The sequence below is a fragment of the Cebus imitator genome, unplaced genomic scaffold, assembly GCF_001604975.1.
Source record: "Cebus imitator isolate Cc_AM_T3 unplaced genomic scaffold, Cebus_imitator-1.0 Scaffold240, whole genome shotgun sequence".
Lineage (NCBI taxonomy): Eukaryota > Metazoa > Chordata > Mammalia > Primates > Cebidae > Cebus > Cebus imitator.
In genome coordinates this window covers 2,406,993-2,412,992 of record NW_016107555.1, presented here as the reverse complement: position 1 = coordinate 2,412,992, position 6,000 = coordinate 2,406,993, and the positions used below count along the sequence as shown (strand labels likewise).

General features: G+C 41.5%; 1 protein-coding gene and 1 non-coding gene across 4 annotated transcripts in view; one reads left to right on the top strand and one right to left on the bottom strand.

The window, feature by feature from the left end:
• Positions 1-6,000, top strand: part of RERE (arginine-glutamic acid dipeptide repeats) — a 468,771-nt gene that overhangs the window by 218,473 nt on the left and 244,298 nt on the right. The gene's annotated exons all lie outside the window — the stretch shown is intronic.
• Positions 3,754-3,860, bottom strand: LOC119466918. The gene has a single exon (XR_005195426.1). It is a non-coding gene; the product is annotated as a U6 spliceosomal RNA (small nuclear RNA).

Below are 6,000 nucleotides of genomic sequence, written 5' to 3'. Positions count from 1 at the left end.
AAAAAAAAAAAAAAAAAAAAAAAAGACAAAGGATAGCACTTGATACTGTCAAGAGAAAGACTGGCCAATACTAGCCAGGAAAATCTGCTGTGTGTTTGTTGTTTTTTTCTTTTTTAAGGAAGTGACTGTTAGGTGTCTGGTCTGGTCTTATCATGTAATTTTCTACCTCCCGTGTAGAGGGGCACGGAACCAAATGAGTATTCCTGGCTATAGCGTTAGTAATTTTAGCGAGTAGACATCAATATAGAGCTCAAGTTTCATTTTTCTTTTTCTTTTTTTTTTTTTTCCTGAACTGTTAGAATACTTATGGGCTTCTATAACTCATAAAACATATACATTACATATACGTGCTATACATTTTGTGGTGAACATAGCATGAGACTGTTTTATTATGTTTTGCTTTTCATTTCTTTATGTCTGGCCTGTAATGCTATTTTTGGCCTCTTGAGTTTTTATTAGAGGGAAGCTTACTGTGCTTTTACAACAGGTAAGTGATTGCCACATGAGGGGTACCATTTGTTGTGAGGCTGCTGCCTTTGGTTGAAGCCTAGAGACAGCAAAGTTTCTCCTTGATGCCTGATTAGAATGGAGAGCACTGCTGTACTGCCACAGGGCCTTGTAACGATGGATAGTTTGGATGGAAAGGCAGAAGGACCTAAAAAGGCAGCTGTCAGATGCCTTTGGTCCTCTCTAATAGAAGGGGTGTGTGTGTGTGTGTGTGTGTGTGTGTGTGTGTGTGTGTGTGAGAGAGAGAGAGAGAGAGAGTGTGTATGTGTGTTTTGACCTTGGACATGAAGGCAGTTGAGATTAAGGTATCTTGATCTAAAGGATCATGGAAGGATGTTTGGGAATAGCATCTTAAGGCAAATTAGCAGCATAAATGGCTGCTCCCACCCCTCACTCTCAAACAGTCTTTCACCACAGTAACACCCACTGTCAGGCAGTCCGTACTCCCCCACTACCTGGAAGGGGGTACTAATTATTCACAGCAACAGAGTGGAAATGAACAATAGGGTAGTGTAACTGGATTGAGGAACATTCTCTCAGGGATGTAGTTTGATTTGTACTTGAATTAAAAATTATTGGATTTTCAGTTTAAAATTTTTTCTGTGTTTTGAGTGTTTTTCTAGTATTTAAGGATGCAGAGATACTCTTGAATTAGTATTACTGCTAAACTTAGTATTTGGTTAATTTTCCCTGGAAGGTGGGGGCTTTCTGATCTTCCTATGTCAGGATAAGGAAATAACAACTGATTGCTATCTCACTTCCCCCTGGTTTTTTCTTTTGTTACTAGCATTGTCTTGGATATATTACAAATATCCACAGATGTCCAGAGAATTGGCACAGCTATTATTATGATTATCAATCTGCTCTTAAGTACTGAGCAGATTTGTTAACAAACAAGCTGGGGATGCACAAAGATATCCGATGCATTGTTAAAAAATTTTTTTAAAGAAAAACAGCTGGCAAATGGCAATTGACAGATAGATATGTTTAATCTATAGGACTTGAAGTGCTGCTGTGGTGTATTAGTCTGTTCTCACACCGCTAATTAAGACATACAGGGGACTGGGTGATTTATAAAGGAAAGAAGCTTAACAGACTCAAGAGTTCCACATGGCTGGGAGGCCTCACCATCATGGTGGAAGACAAAGGAGAAGCAAAGGTACATCTTAAATGGCAGCAGGCAAGAGAGCTTGTGCAGAGAAATTCCCATTTATGAAACCATCAGATCTTGTGAGACGTATTCTCTACCATGAGAACAGTATGAGGGAAACTGCCCTCATGTCATAGTTATCTTTACCAGCCCTACCGTTGACACATGGGGATTATTACAGTTCAAGGTAAGATTGGGCTGGGACACAGCCAACCATTTAGTATGGTTACTCTTGTTTAAGTAGGAAGACACATCCATGGGACCAGGAATTTCTCTACAGATGGGAGAGAAATGGCACAGAATCCTAGGTGGTAGTTTAAGGATTGCATGGCAGAAAAGGCTCTGTGATTAAATTCTCTGATGTTGTCACGGAGCTGTAAGGCTGGAGATAACACTCTCTCCTTCTGCTGAAAATAAGAATCAATACTCACTCCTTGATGGGCTAAATTATTAAAAAGAGCCCGTCTTACAATGTTTCATTATCTGGGATTTGCCTCAGCTGGTGATTTGTCGGTGGCACAGGGAGATTTGTGAGGCATTTCGTATTAAAATTAGTCAGTAACTGATGAATCCCTTTGGATAATTCCCTTCCATTTTACAGTGCTCTTGAATAGATTTGTGATTTATTTTTGCCTAAGTAGCTTGTGTTTTTTGGAATTATTAAAAGAGGGTTGGGCATCTATACATTTTTTTTTTAAACTTTGCTTTTCCTCATATTCTCTGTGTTTAACAGTTTACTTTAGCATTGGCCTTAGCAAACACCAGATATGTTTGCATGGTACGTTGACCTGACACTTGATTAACATACATTGAACTTTATGTTTTTCCCTTATGAAGGAAGTTATACAAGAAGTTGGGCTTGCTTTTTTTCGTCGATTTTAACCATGGACGGGGTTGGGGTTGTTAATTTGTTCAGTGGCGGGTAGGTGGCAGGTAGGATTTCAGCTCCTTGATTGAAAAAGGAAAACAGCCCATCTCGTGAGCTTCCATGACCAACAGAAATGGTCACTGTGTCATTTGGGTGCTCATCGTGTCTCCTCCCAGTGTAGTGTGACGGCCAGGGAGCAAAGGGAAGGACAAGCCTCCAAGGGTAACCTCTTGCTGCTGTTCACCAGGCCGGAGAAGTTCTGCAGGAGGTCCTGTCGTAGGCAGTGCTTACTGGGCTTGTCACTTGGAACAGCACAAATGCAATCTGCTGGGTGAAGTTTGGTGCCTTCTGCCTTCTGTCTGAGGAGAGATAAGACTCTTTACTTCAGTGTTTCAAAGTCAGTGCTGGTGTATATCTACATTCTGCTGGTGAAGACAGTACTGTTGATGAAACATTTTTTGGTTCAGCCTCAGGAAGAGTATAGACAAAGCTGTGTTAGGAGACATTGGTCTCTGTAGCAAAACCATGAGGTGAGGCTAAAGAACATTGTAATTTCACATTTCTGCTTCCCTGAAAAACTCATCAGATTTAAAAATCCTTTTCTCTGGCATTGAGGGGAGAGGGTTGAGAGGGAAGGGAGACTGATGAGCAAAGGGCAGAAAGAAACAGTAGTCTGAAATCCAGGTGGTCAACTTCTAGTAACAGAGCATTGGGCTTGGTTTCTGGTGTGGAATCTAGCCCTGGTGGGTGTCCAGCTGTCACGAGAGGCTGTGGGGTGAGGGAAGTCTGTTCTGGGAGAAGAAGAATCAGGTCCCGTTCCTGTGTGAGAGTCACTGGAGAGAACTGTGCTGTTTCAGAATGTTGCCACCCATCCAGCACCCAGCTCCGTGATGTTGCTTATGCTAGAGAGCTGGGAATGCCCTTCATATCCCACCTGTCACCTGCTGGAGTCAGCTCTATCTTCTCATAGGTGGTTAACTATTTTCTCTTCTGTTTAGTGTATTCTGAGTTGTCTTCTTTTTCCCCTACCAGATTCACAGCTTGTGTGTTCCTGCCTAGTCCATGGGAGGTAGTCTGGGAGCAAGAGCGAGGTGGCAGTACAGCAGGCTAGCTTGCTGTACAGTTTATAATTCTAGCAAGGAAGTCTTTTGAATACATCCTTGTGTTCTATCACAGTACTGTGGAGAACACATCTAGGGTTTTCAGCTTTTTTTTTTTTTTTCAATTCAAAAATATAGAACGCTTCACGAATTTGCGTGTCATCCTTGCGCAGGGGCCGTGCTAATCTTCTCTATATCGTTCCAATTTTAGTATATGTGCTGCCAAAGTGAGCACTCAGCTTGTTTTTTTAAGCTGCCTGGAGTAGTTAGAATTTTTCTGAGCATATTGCTTCCCCCAACCCCATGAGGCGGGGAAGAGATGTCAAGAGACATATTGCTCTTTTAGGAAGAAATGCAGAACCACTGAGACCTGGACAACTGTTGGTCTTATTTTCTGCTTGGATGAAATGGTACCTTCCTGCTGTTTCTTAAGGAAATATAGTTATCCATCCTCACAGTCACAGCTGAATACTAGGCAGTTAGTTGAGTAATGAGTTCTTCTAGAAGATGGACTGGAAAACTGTCAACAGGATTGATCATTTAAAAAAAAAAATCCAGTGAAATGTTATTTGAAAAATTAATTGAACTCCCTTGCTTTAGAGACTTGACTGTTGTCCAGATGAGATCTTGTCTCGTGTGTGTGCACATTCATATATAACAGGGCTGCGAACCTGACAGGGAAAGCCTGCACTGTGGACCTTATTCCCTCCCCATGACAGCAGACATAGGTTGGGGGGTTCTTAGCACATTGTCAGCTAAAAATTCTTTTCTATCTACATGTTTTAGTTATGAAATTTTAGCGTGGATTTTCATTCTGTTTTCCAATCTCATATTTTTTCCTTCCCATTGGCTTATTGTACAGTTTCATTTCAGTGACCTGGTTTAACAAGGGGCAGCATGAATTACTTTGAGAATTCAAATGTCCATTTAAAAATTATCATCGGGGTGGGACACAGTGGCTAACACCTATAATCCTGGCACTTTGAAAGGCTGAGGCAGCAGGTGGATTGCTTGAGTTCAGGAGTTCGAGACCTGCCTGGGCAACATGGCAATCCCCCACCACCCCATTGCTATAAGTAATATATATAAGAGTTAGCTGGGCATCGTGGTGCACAGCTGTAGTCCCAGCTGCTTAGAAGGCTGAGGCCAGAGGATCAGTTGAACCTGGGAGATTGAGGCTGCAGTGAGCCATGATTATGCCACTCCACTCTGGCCTAGGTGACAGAGCAAGTCCCTGTCTCAAATAATAATAATAATAATAATAATAATAATAATAGCATCAGTACAAATTAAATTATTAAGCATTTGCTATTTTAACTACATATAAGAGAGAAAACCCAGTTAACTTTTCCTTTTATTGGCTCATGCCATGGCCATCTGTCATGTTAATGCTTCTGACCTTCCTTAAGGATTATTAAAGATGAAATTTCTCACAGGTCTTGGCAAGGGTTGTACTTGAACACCACCAGGTATCCTTTATCAGTGCTGTTTCTAAAGATAGTCACACTGTGTGGTAAATCTTTTCAGTTAATTCATTAGAGAAAATTGTTTTCTGGCCAAGCGTGGTAGCTCACACCTGTAATCCCGGCACTTTGGGGAGTTGGAGATGGGAGGATCACTTGAGGCCAGGAGTTTGAGACCACTCCTTCCAACATAGTTAGACCTTGTCTCTACACTCCTCTCCCTGCCCCCCACCCCCCCACCCCCCCAAAAAAAAAAGAGCCAGGCATGGTAGCTTGTGGCTATAGTCCCAACTACTTGGGAGGTACACACAAGAGAATTGCTTGAGCATAGGAGGTCCAGGTTATAGTGAGCTATGATTGTACTACTGCACTCCATCCTGGGTAACAGAGCAAAGCCCCTGTCTCAGTTAAGTTGAAAGGAAAATAAAAAGAGAGAGAGAAAGAGAAATTTGTTTTCCTACAGACTAGGTTTGTCTGTAAGAAACGGAAAATATCAGTGCAATTCGCTAGATTTTAATGTCATATTCTGACTTGTGTCTGACAAACTGATTGGAGTTGTTTTGTATTTGTGTCAGCTTTTTAAAAGACAAATCTTATGTCTCATGAATTAAGACTACATGTGTATACACACCAAAGTGTTTATGATGAAGAAAGCTCACTCCTACCAGTTTCTAGAGGAGAGCCATCCTGTTTTTTGCTGCTGTTCAGCCAGCTGATTCCTAACATTCTTACTATTGACAGATGCTTTTTGTCCTCAGGAACAGCAAGCTTTTCCTATTAGAGGCCAGATAGTAAGTGTTTTCAGTTGTATTTTCTCTATGCCAGCTACTCAGCTGAGCCATAGACGGTTTGTAAACAAATGAGCGTGACTGCTTAGCTGTGTTTCAATAAAACATTATTTTACTGGATCAC